The sequence below is a fragment of the Marmota marmota genome, unplaced genomic scaffold, assembly GCF_001458135.2.
Source record: "Marmota marmota marmota unplaced genomic scaffold, marMar, whole genome shotgun sequence".
In the NCBI taxonomy this organism is placed as follows: Eukaryota; Metazoa; Chordata; class Mammalia; order Rodentia; family Sciuridae; genus Marmota; species Marmota marmota.
The window spans coordinates 17,098,258-17,111,352 of NW_025999977.1; the positions used below are offsets into that span (position 1 = coordinate 17,098,258).

Genomic DNA, 13,095 nt, shown 5'->3' on the forward strand with positions numbered 1-13,095 from the left:
TTTTTTTTTTTTTTTTTTTTTTGCATTTGGCCTCATAGTTAAAAAATTCACTGCAACCTGATTCAGTGTCATGTGCCAATTCTGTCAGAGAATACCAAAAATTATCTAAAACTTGGTTAGAATGTGGTTAGATCATGTTTTAAAATTTATTCTGAGGTGCTTTCTGATTGATTTTATATAATGAAAGTCTTCGTTGCAGGATACCTCACAATTATATCTTCCTCTCATTTCCTTGTTCATTTCATACAGAGTATGGAATCAATGTAAGTATTAAGTCATTCTTCTCACTCTTCACTGCTGTCAGAATCAAAACTAAGGTCTTCCACCTCAACTAAGCCCTTATTAAGTGCTTACCAAAATCCTATAAGTGATGTAATCAAGACAGTTATTCTGCAATCTGAACAGAGAGGTTAAACAAAACAAAAAATGACCTTTTCTCTTGGATCTACTTTATCTGGAATACACCTGCTACTCTAGACTCTTACCCTATCTTGTTCAGTTGCCTTTGCAAGTTCTTACCAGATTTCATCCTAATTATTCAATGCTAAGTGTTCCAAGTCACTGACTGGGAAAGTTGATGGTTTCCTTTTCTTAATCAGTCCTTGCCTTTTTTCCCCCCGCATTTACCTAAGATTGCCCCTGCCAATTATTATGTAGCTTTATTTTTAACTTAAGAAGTGCTATAGCAACAATTGACATTTGCTTAGCTAAAAAATTTACTATGTCTGCCAACAGCAGAACATTAGCAAATGGAAACTTTATGTACCATTTCAGCATGGATTGCCAATAAAATGGTAAGACTTTAGAAATTTTAAGTAAATGATTCTAATATTTAAACTAATTTTTAAGCAACAGAAAAATTTTTTAAATAAAAGGGAAAAAATCATCCATAATCATCCTAGCACAACTGTTATCATTTTTGTATATTCTCTCTATATACATGTGTGTTTGTGTGTTTTTTTAGTAGTTACAGCATGAATTCAATTTTTATTCTTTTCTATATTGTAGTCTTTCCAATGGATGTTAAGTGGGTATGATCATAAATTTACTTACTAGTCCTGTGATTACACAGTCAGGCTACTTTTCATTTTTCACTACTATAAAAAATTTTGTGAAGGAACTATTTATGCATGTAGCTAATGCCGCAGTCTGGCCGGGTACAAATAACCGAGCCCCCACAAGGCACTTGTAGGTTCAAACAGCAACTACTTTATTGCCCGAACTCACCCGCACTCCACACACGCTTCCTGGGAACTCTCTCACCCTCCACCTCTCAACGAACCCCGAGAGAACTCAATGGGAACTCCAAAGTAGGGGCGCCCTATTCCAGGAGCCTCCCTATTGCCGGTCAGCAGGGTCCATATACAACTCAATACACAGCCTGTTTCAATCCAGCATCATCCAGTCACAGCAATTATAACTTAATTATCATCATCTTAATGGCTCGCTGGCTCATCTCTTAACCACTCCTTCTGGGAAAATGCCATGAGCCATCCCTACTCGGCTGTGGCCCTCAACAGCTTCCTTCCCATATTTTTATATTAGAAGTTAGAATACTTTTAACTTAAAATATATCAGAATATAGGCATGTATCATTCTTGACATGTATTGCCAAATCACTTTTCAAAGGGCTGTACCAATTTAGATATACTACTGTCAACACCATGTATGACTATTTGCCATTTATTTATTTATTTATATGGTGCTGGGAATGAACAATAGACAAAGTCTCAACCACTGAGCCACATCCCCAGGCTCTGCCTTTTTTTTTTTTTGAGCTCAGAAGCATTTTATAAAAAAAAAGTGTGGTTATTTTAATATAAGCTTAAAAATTCATCATACATTTACTTCATTTTTTTAGCTTGACTTTCTTTCTAGTAATCTTTAGCTTCACTGTTTTGGGCTACTATAGAAGGAGATCCTCCTTTGGGCAATTTAAAAGCATAATTTGTCAAGCATCTCTTATTTTCCTTTATTGACTATATGGCTTAAACAGTATTAATGTTGCTTCCTGTTTTGTCATTTTGATTTCAAACCCACCTCTATAATAGCTACCACTGACGGCAGATTTTGGTAGACTCTGAAATTTGTATTTTACTTGAGGCTCCATATGTTTCATGGCTTGTAAAACAGCACTCTGCAAATCCTGCAGCAGCAATGGTCAGTCCAACTGCTACCACTGTACTGGCCATGTCTCAGTCTCAGCTCCCCTGCTTTTACCAGGAGCACCGTTCATCCTAGCCCAGAGGCCACAGCCACCACCATAAGCTTTAACCAGAAAGTGATATATCCGCAGGAGCAAGCACAAGTTCCCAAGTACAGGAACCCTCACTTAGTTGGCTTTCTATGCATATATAAACAGGCTCTTCAGATATAATACATGATTAGATTATATATAACATAGGATTTTGTAACCTGACCTATAGTCAAAACACTGAATTATTCTACAATCCAAAAAGAGAGATTTATTTTAAAAAGCCTTTGCTCTTGGATCCACTTTATATGGAATACTCCTGCTATTCCCAGATCTTTATCTCTCTTGCTCAGTTACCTCTGCAAGTTCTTACCAAATTTCATCCTATCTATAGCAACAATTTTGGAATAACTCGGCTCTGTTATTACTATTGGTCAAAATTAAACCCTTACATTATGTAAGTCTCTTCCTTGAACATTTTAAGACAAATTGTTTATGTTGTAGGATAATATTTAAGGTAATGCACATAAAAGGAAAATCCTACCTATACAATGTAGATAGAAAAAATGACCAGGCACTAGAACCTGTGAAGTAAGGAAGGACAGGCAACAGTCTCTGGGTCCAAGTGACATTTAAATTGAGGAGGTGCAACCTGTAAATTTCTAATTTATCACCACAAAGGGTCAGTTGAGAGTGATTCCTGCAGTGATTTCTCAGAAAGTTGAAATTGGGATATAATTGATTTCAAAGACAACCAAAATTACTTCATCCATCAACATTTCTATTCCTGACATATTTTTGTAATCATGTCGAAAGAGCAGTTCTCAAAAGGATACAAATTGTTAACTTCCATAAGGGAAAAGACCTAAATAAGCTAATTCAATGATTCCCTTATAGAAGGAATACTTCATAAGCTAAAGATGTGGTTAAATAATTATTACTAAACTGGATTCAAAATCATTAGCCAGGGGCTGGGGATATGGCTCAAGCGGTAGCGTGTTCTCCTGGCATGCGTGCAACCCGGGTTGGATCCTCAGCACCACGTACAAACAAAGATGTTGTGTCCGCCGAAAACTAAAAAATAAATATTAAAAAAATTCTCTCTCTCTCTTAAAAAAAAAATCATTAGCCACCAAACTCTTAATGTATTTAGCTGACTTAGTAGCTATTTCTCAGAAGAGGCTTACATCTTATTACAATTTATCAGAAAATTACTTAAGCATTTTATCAGGAAGGCATGTTTCCTTCCCAAGTATCTCAAGTTTGGACCAATTTTTCTTTATCAAAATCCACTTTAATTTTTACAACTCAAGAGGACATGAAATATTAAAGCTTCTTCCCTCTCCCAGCCCAGTACTGCTTAGGGTAAGTGAGGGAGAAGGCATGATTGATCCCTCCCTTGCCTCATTTTTCCCCTAGGTAGCTGAGAATTAGAAGAAATGGGTATATCATATGGGCTCTCTGGGAATGGCAAATATTGAAGGTTGATTAATTCTTTTGCAGAATCCTTTTTTGAAGGAAAGTATGTCTTTACCCCACTAGGAATTCCTGGTTGCTGCTCCCTTGATAGAGAATCCCTTTACTCTGTACTTGTTCCATCCCAGCTTTGTATTAAATGGCACCTCCAGATTCTTTCTGCTGAGACTAACCCCCAACAAGAAGACCATCTGGGCGGGATCCACTTTAAACTGACCATAAGAACAGATCTCTCCCTGCAAACACATCTAATTGCTGGAACTCCTATCTCTGCTGTACCATTAATAGAAGTCATAGAGTGCTCTGAGTTCCACTGCCTCTCTTTGCTCTGCTTGGTAGGTGCCAGCCTTTCTTCTTGACTTTACTTAGGTAAGGCTCAACTACCAGTCCCTTCTAGCTCCAAGGAGTAAATGCCAAGCTCTCAGAGGTTCACTTAAAGTCCCTTCTCACTGAGCTGGGGGTGAAAAGAAAACACCCTACTTCTCTCTCACTGTAAAAGGAAAATGCCACAGCTTATCAGTGACTTTTCCCAAAGCAATCCTCTAAAACCTAAGATGAGTGTTAGTCTAAGAGGTTAAAACCCATTGAAATGACCCTTTTGCATAACACAGGGCATTTTTTCAGTGTCTGTTCTAGGCTAAAAGTGAGACAAAAGGCCCCTATTCAAATCAACAGACTTTAATAAATAAACCTTGTTTAGATCCTGATCTGAGTATATTAACAGAAAAGGACTTTTTTTTAAACCCATGCTATTAAATATTAATAGAATCCTCATTAACTTTTTACATGTGACAATGGCATTGTGGGCATATTTTTTAAGCCCTTATCTCTTAAAGGTGTACTGATATACATGAAGGTGCTATGATATAATATTTGGGACTTGCTTTTAAATCCTCAAGAATAGGAATTAGGACAGTTTATTAGAATAAACTTAGCAAATTGGTGATTATTGAGGCTGGGTCATGTATACAGGTTCATTTTAGTCTTCTGTAATTTTGCATATATTTGAAATTTTTGTAAAATTTGAAAATAAATTTTAAAATTATAAAAAATTCATTTTCATTCTACAAAATAGACCTGACTGGTAATCCTCAAAACTGTAAAAGTCATCAAAATAAATCCTGAGAAACATCTAAAAGGTGCCTAGGAAGATGATGTTTGGGAATAGAAAAGAATGTAAGGTAAAAACTGAGGAAATCTGAACATGAAGTATGGACTTTAGTTAATAATTAGACATCAAGTTGTGTGCATATCCAAATATAGCATAATGAATCCCACTATACTTACCATGCACTAATAAAATTAATTAGTTTTAAAAGATATCAATATTGGTTCATTAATAGTGAAAAATGTACTATGTATTATTAATAGTGGCACAAATGTACCATTTATTATAATAATATGTGAATAGTTGGGGAGACTGAGGGGTACTTGGAAGCTCTCTGCTATCTTCACAATTTTATAAATCTAGAATTTCTAAAATTAAAAGTTTGCTTTTAAAAAGTACTTTTTAATATCCAGTTACTTATTTTTATAATAGCATTCCAAAATAATTTCTCACTGAAGTTCATTATCAGAATCACTGTTTCAGAATTATGGACACATAATTTAAATTTTTAATCAACTGCTAAGTCATGCTCAGGCAAAGACAGATCAAATAGTTGACTTTCAAAGCAGAAAAGCAAATCTTAACTGACATAAAGAAACACAAGCAGATAATCAAATTTGCTAATATTTCCATTAATGAAGAGAATGTGTTACAGAAACATTTTATTTCCAGAAGAAGAAATAATATAAAACACTTAAGCACATATCTGGAAGTGAGGAAACTGTGGAAAAATATGATTATGATTAGCACTGGGTGGTTTAGAAAACATGAAATATGCATCTGTAGGTATTATGGGATGGGTAAAGTTAAGACTAACTACAGATAACAATGCTTGGACATATCAAGGTAGCAACTAACAGGAAAGCCAGACTCTGAGCTATAGCACAAAGACAGGGAAGGGCCACACCTTTAAATGACAATTCAAACAAGTAGGTAACACTTCTTTTTCTAATAACCCCCATTCATGGACTTCAGCCAGTCTCAGGTTTGCTGTTCCTATGAAAGGAGCTTTTGTCTGGAGAAGGGCATACTTTCTCACATGAAACACACACACACACACTCCCTACAAGATGTAAATTAGCTTTACCTTCAGGTCTGGGCTAATGTAACACTGAGGGTCCTCCAATCTAGTGAAACTATAGAACATTGAAGAAGACGTCCCATGTTCATGGATAGGCAGAATTAATATTGTTAAAGTGGCCATACTACCAAAAGCAACATACAGATTCAAATGTAATCTCCATCAAAATACCAACGACATTCTTCACATAACTAGAAAAAAAACAAAAATTCTAAAATTCATTTGGAAGAATAGAGACCCAGAATAGCCAAAGCAATCCTAAGCCAAAAGAACAATGTTGAAGGCATCACAATACCTGACTTCAAATTATTGCAGAGAAAAAAAAATTACTACAAGGCCATCATAACAAAAACTACATGGTACTGGCATAAAAACAGACATAGACCAATGGTACACATTTGAATAATCAGAGACAAACCCACTCATTTACAGTCATCTGATCCTTGACAAAGGTGCCAAAAACATATACAGGAGAAAAGACAGCCCCTTTAACAAATGGTACTGGAAAAACTGATTATGCATATGTAGAAGAATGAAACTAGACCTTTATCCCTTACCCTTGCATAAACATCAAATTGGATCAAAGATCTGGGAATTAGACCAGAAACTATGCAGCTCCTAGAAGAAAACATAGGGCCAATACTCGTAACATATAGGCACATGCAACAACTTTCTCAGTAGGACCCCTAAAGCTTAGGAAATAATTTCTAAGAGTTAATAAATAGGATGACATCAAATTAAAAAAGTATTTGCACAGCAAAGGAAACAATTAAGAATGTGAAGAGAGAACCCACAGAATGGGAGAAAATCTTTTCTAGCTACTCATCTGACAGAGGATTAATATTCAGAATATATAAAGAACTCAAAAAACTTTACACCAAAACTCAAATAACCCAATTAGTAAATGGGCAAATGAATTAAGCAGACACTTCTCAAAAGAAGAAATACAAATGGCCAACAAATATATGGTAAAACGTTCAAAACCATTAGCAATTAAGGAAATGGAAATCAAAACTACATTGAGATTTCATTTCATACCAGTCAGAATAGCAGTCAAGAATACAAAAAATAATAAATGCTTTTTACACTGTTGGGATTATAATTATACAACTATTATGGAAATCAGAGTGTAGGTTTCTCAAAAGAGTAGGCATGAAAACACCATATGATCCAGCTATACCACTCATTGGTATTTATCCTAAAGAATTAAAGTTATCATACTATAGTGATACATGTATACTCATGCTAATAGCAGTGCAATTCACAATAGCCAAACTAAGGAACCAGCCTAGGTGTCCATCAACAGATGAAGGATAAAGGAAATGTATACATACAGAATGGAATTTTATTCAGCCATAAAGAAAAATGAAATTATGTCATTTTCAGGAAATGGTTGGAACTTGAGACCATTATGTTAAATGAAATAAGCCAAATTCAGAAGGCCAAGGGTTGAATGTTTTATCCATGTGGAAGCTAAAGAGGAAAAAGGAAAAGAAAGGTCAGGGGACAAGGATCTCATGAAAATCAAAGGAAGATTATTAGAGAAAAGGGCCAGGGGGTGGGAGGAGTGAAGAAGTATTGGGAGTGATAATGGCCAAATTATATGATTATATTATGGCATATATAAATATGTAACAAAATCCCATCATTATGTACAACTATAGTGCACCAATTTAAAAAAATGTGAAAAGAGAAGAAAAAATCCTCTAGGATAACTCACCTACTTCTTGAAGTCCTTGGTATAACAGTGGATTGGTGCACACATCCATTCCAATCTCTTTTTAGTTTGCCATTCATTTCCCTAGGGCTGAAAAGTTTAAAGCTACAACCTCTATTCTTACAATTAAGATCCCACATGTGATAGTTTCCACCAGCAAAATTAACATGATAGATGTTGAGGGAGGGCATGGTGGTTCTGTAAGCGTAGTATTGGAAGAATCTAGTTTTTCTGTGGCTTCCAGGGCACCAAGAGGCATGATGCAGGACTTCTATTTTACTAGCTGATATTACAGCAAGTAGCAAGTTATGGAGTGGCAACTTTCTGGATATGACAGTTTCCAGAAGGTTGCAGTTTTCAATGATTTCAGGGAATGCAGTCTTTTATTATTTATTTATTCTCTCTCTCTCTCTCTCTCTCTCTCTCTGTATGTCTGTGTGTGTGTGTGTGTGTGTGTGTTTGTGTGTGTGTTTTGCTTGGGATCAAACTCTAGGCCTTGCACATGCTAAACAAGAACTCTACCACTAAACTACATCCTCCGCCAGAAGGCAGTTTTGAATGTAGCAGCAGCTGATGCAACAGCTTCCAAATCAAGCACATGTTTTCTGACTACAGAGATATCAGAATCTTCCTTGATGGCCCAATTTACATTGAGAGTCAATCCTGAAACCTCAGACTCAAAGGGTTCTCAGCCCTGGCTGCACATTCTAATCATGAGGGGAGCTTATCAATAATATTCATACATGTGTCCAAAGGTTTTGATTCAGTATGCCTTCGCTGGATTCTAGAATTGGTGTCTTAAAAAGAAGCCCAGCCGGGCATGGTGGCGCACACCTGTAATCCCAGCGACTCAGGAAGCTGAGACTGGAGGATTGCTAGTTCAAAGTCAGCCTCAGCAATAGCAAGGTGCAAAGTAACTTAGAGAGAACTTGTCTCTAAATAAAATACAAAATAGGGCTGGGGATGTGGCTCAGTGGTCGAGTGCCCCTGAGTTTAATCCCTGGGACCCTCCCCGCAAAAAAGCAGCCCAGATTCTTGTGATATGAAGCTAAGGTTGAGAGTAAATTATCTCAGAATCTCTCTCCTTAGTCCTGCCAACAATTCCATAAGCCATTTATACCCAACGTTAAATCCCTTTCCGTTTAAACTATCTAAATGAATATACAATAACTAAACCTTGACCAGTGCAATGCATGCAGGCAAAATGTTCACAATTGGAGTAGATCAAAATAAGGCAGAACAAAAGTTCAAATATGCCACCCACACACACCCCCTGTCAATAAAGGAGCCTTAAAATTTTCAATACTTATAAACAGGAGAAATACTAAAAATGGTAATGAAATTAAGCCTGGAGCTTTTGAAAAATAAATTGTTGTTGAAAGTCTATTATAAGATAAAAGCTTAAGTGATCTATATTCTGCACATTAGTTATATCTTGCTTATTTATTTTTATTATCTACTTGCAGTTACGCTGTTTTATTTTGTTAAAAATTAATGAAATAATTACTTTGAAAAGCACTCTTCCAGTGCTCTGATGATTTAAATGAACCATAATTTCTGGTCTGTTGCTGCCACCTACCAACTATCCAAGGCAAAGCAGGTCGTGTGACTAGTTTATTCTTTCAGGAACGTTAGTGCCTCCTAAATTGTCTCTCATTTCAGTGCCACATCTTCAAAATACCTTCATGCTCGCCAACCCCAAGTTTAAATGCTGTGAGGGCTCCTTACTCAATAGAAGACTTAAACATGAGAGAATCTTGACCATGACTGACTATTAGATATGGATGTTATAGGAAAAGCAAACTTAGGGAAATTCATTCAGTAAGTGGTGTTTGAACTCTGATCATATGCTAGGCATTATGTTCCAAGTACACTTATCTACTGTTTTAGTCAGTTGGTTTTTTTTTTTTTTCTGCTGTGACTTAAAGACCTGACCAGAACAACAGTTTTTGCAATATGGAAAGATGTCATATAGAATTACTTACCTTTCCCTTACTTTTCTGGAAAAAAAATTGGTAATTATGATGAATGTAGCACAGTGTTGATAATGCTGCATTTAAAAACATATTTTGCTGTTGGATTAATTTCCTTTTCAGTCAGTGAATAGTGCACAAACTTAGGCTTGTAGAAGCATTTTATAATTGTTAAGACACTTATAATAGACCATCTACCATTTGATTTTTACAAAACACTGTAGACTGTACAGCAGGTACTATCTCTATTTTAGACACAAAGAAATAGTCTGAGGACATTTGAGGGATTGTCCAAGATCTTGGACATCCAGGCACAGAACCTTATCTAGAACCTGATTTCTTTTTTTTTTTTTTTTTTGGCAATGATTGAGAGAGAGTATTTTTTTTTTTTGGCCATTTTTTTGACTNTATTTGACACTTTGATTCAAGTGGGGTATGAACTCCCACCTTCACCCCATACACAGATTGCAGAATCACATCAGCTTACCACATCCCATTGATTTACAAATTGCCCATCCCTCAGTGTCTGTTGTGCTCCGCTGCCTTTTCCCATCCTCCACCCTCCCCCCTCCCCACCTCTCCCCTCCCCTCCCCTCCTCTCTCTCTACCTCCTCCACTGTGTAACCCTGAGGGTCTCCTTCTATTACCATGCACTTTCCCTTCGAGAGAGAATTTTTTAATGTTTATTTTTTAGTTTTTGGCGGACACAACATCTTTGTTTGTACGTGGTGCTGAGGATCGAACCCGGGCCGCACGCATGCCAGGCGAGCGCGCTACCACTTGAGCCACATCCCCAGCCCCTCTTTTTTTGTGTGTGATAAAATTCTAAGTTTTTTGTTTGGTTGGTTGTTTTTGTTGTTGTTGTTGTTCTGTTTTTTGGTATCAAGGATTGAACTGAGGGGCACTTAACCACTGAGCCACATCCCCAGCTCTTTTTGTATTTTATTTAGAAACAGGATCTCCCTGAGTTGCTTGGGCCTCGCTAAATTGCTGAGGCTGGCTTTGAACTCCCAAACCTCCTGCCTCAGCCTACGAAGAGGCTGGATTACAAGCATGTGCCACCATACCTGGCCAAAAGTTCTTTCCAGTCTGCCACACCAACTGGGAGTATTCTTTCACTCAATAAATATTTGCAGAGTGACCTACATGTGTATGTAGCTGCTAGGGAGAAGGTGGTGTCCAGTTTTAAATCTAGGGCTGCATTAGGGCATGAAGATATTGTCAAGAAAGTCTCTGGGAAGGTAGTCTCTGAAAGATGGATAGAAATAAGCCAAGAGAAAAGGTGGGAAACTTGACCCAGGCAGGGGGAATAACATAGAGAACACCTGAGTTTTCCAAGTAGAAGGAGTTGAAAGAAAGCCACTGTGACTGAAGCATTATAAAAATGAGGGAAGGTGCCAGGCGTGGTGGTGCACGCCTGTAATCCTGGTGGCTCTGGAGGCTGACACAGGAGGATCACAAGTTCAAAGCCAGCCTCAGCAATGGCAAGGTGCTAAGCAACTCAGCGAGACCCTGTCTCTAAATAGCACTAGGAATGTGGCTCAGTGGTCAAATGTCCCTGACTTCAATCCCTTGAATTCAATCCTGAGTACCACCCCCCCACACACACACACACAAAATGAGGGTAGATGGCACAAATGTGGCTATCAATCCAGGCAAGGAGAAACCTTTACATGCCAAACTTTGTAGGCCACTATAAAGAGTCTGGTTTCTGTCCTGAATACAGTGGGCACTCAGTGAAGACTGATCAGGCTCTACTGTTCTATGCTTCAAGTCAGAAAATTTCCTGAGCCAGGGGGAAAAAGTCAACATAAACTGTCCAGCAGCTGAGCTGGACATTTCCCTTTTCTCAGGTCTCAGCACACAAAGTTCTGACTACTTTAGTCCATTTCCAATGACTTTAAACATCTGGAATTTTATTTTGTTTTCTTACCCAATTTTGCTAGTTGTCCTTAGCTGGTGGTTGGTTTGATGCTAGCTAACCTGAAGCAGAAGTCTTCTCTTGCTTCCTCTGTATTTCACCACTTATGTCACCTCAACTCTTTTGCCTCCTGAATTGTCCTTTAGTCTCAGCTAAGGATCTTGCCTGATCCTTCAAGGAAAAAATAAAATCCAAAAAACCTGCTAATTTCTAGCATACATGATGATAGAGAGCCCCCAAGTATCCCCTACAGTTAGGCGGGGGAAAAAAACTTGGAATACTAGAAAACACACACAGCCAGGACTTGAGAAGTGAGCCCTACATTTGTTGTGGCTTTTGCCTTTAGGACATTTACAAAATCTTCAACTGTGCTCTCTCCACTTCAAACTACCATAAGCTAAGCAGATTACCCCTGCCATGCGCTTCCACCAGGATGTTCTGCCTCACCTCGGGCCCAGAGCATGGGAGCTGGCCAACAGTTTCATTTGAAACTGTTCAAAAAGATGTGAAGAAGCTGTATAAAGCTGTACAGCCTGGGAATGTGTTTTAAATTAAGAACAAAATTGGAGAAGACACTTTCAGCTCTGTTTATTTGGCCAAAGCACGGTTACAAAGTAGGATCTGAAGAGAAAATTGCTCTAAAACAAACTTAATTCCAACAAGTCATCCTATAAGATTTGAAGCTAAGAGATGGGCATCATTACCCTAAGTACATATATGAAGACACAAAAGGCATGAACATACTTTGTATACAACCAGAAATATGAAAAATTGTGCTCTGTGTGTGTAATATGAACTGTTATACATTCGGCTATCATATATAACAAATTAGAATTTAAAAAAAGAAATGAAGCTGAACTGCAGTGTCTAAATGTGGCTGGGGGAAGACAATGTCATGGGAGTTAAATAGTGCTTTAGAAAAAATGATCATGTGGTTGTTGCTGTGCCATATCTGGAGCATGAGTTCTTTTTGAACATTTTGAATCATCGTTCTTTTAAGAAGGATGGGAATATATGTTTAATCTATTCAAAGCTTTGAAATATATCCGTCAATCAGGCGGTATAGTGATACCAGACTTCAAACTATACTACAGAGCAATAGTAACAAAAACAGCATGGTACTGGTACCAAAACAGGCGGGTGGACCAATGGTACAGAATAGAGGACACAGAAACCAATCCACAAAACTACAACTATCTTATATTTGATAAAGGGGCTAAAAGCATGCAATGGAGGAAGGATAGCATCTTCAACAAATGGTGCTGGGAAAACTGGAAATCCATGTGCAACAAAATGAAACTGAATCCCTTTCTCTCGCCATGCACAAAAGTTAATTCAAAATGGATCAAGGAGCTTGATATCAAATCAGAGACACGCCGTCTGATAGAAGAAAAAGTTGGCTACGATCTACATACTGTGGGGTGAGGCTCCAAATTCCTCAATAGGACACCCATAGCACAAAAGTTAATAACTAGAATCAACAAATGGGACTTACTTAAACTAAAAGTTTTTTCTCAGCAAAAGAAACAATAAGAGAGGTAAATAGGGAGCCTACACCCTGGGAACAAATCTTTACTCCTCACACTTCAGATAGAGCCCTAATATCCAGAGTATACAAAGAACTC

General features: G+C 37.5%; 1 pseudogene; it reads right to left on the reverse strand.

Annotated features, from left to right (window-relative positions):
- Nucleotides 1–1,844: 1,844 nt before the first annotated feature.
- Nucleotides 1,845–2,192, reverse strand: LOC125617300 (annotated as a pseudogene).
- Between the last annotated feature and the right edge of the window lie 10,903 nt (nt 2,193–13,095).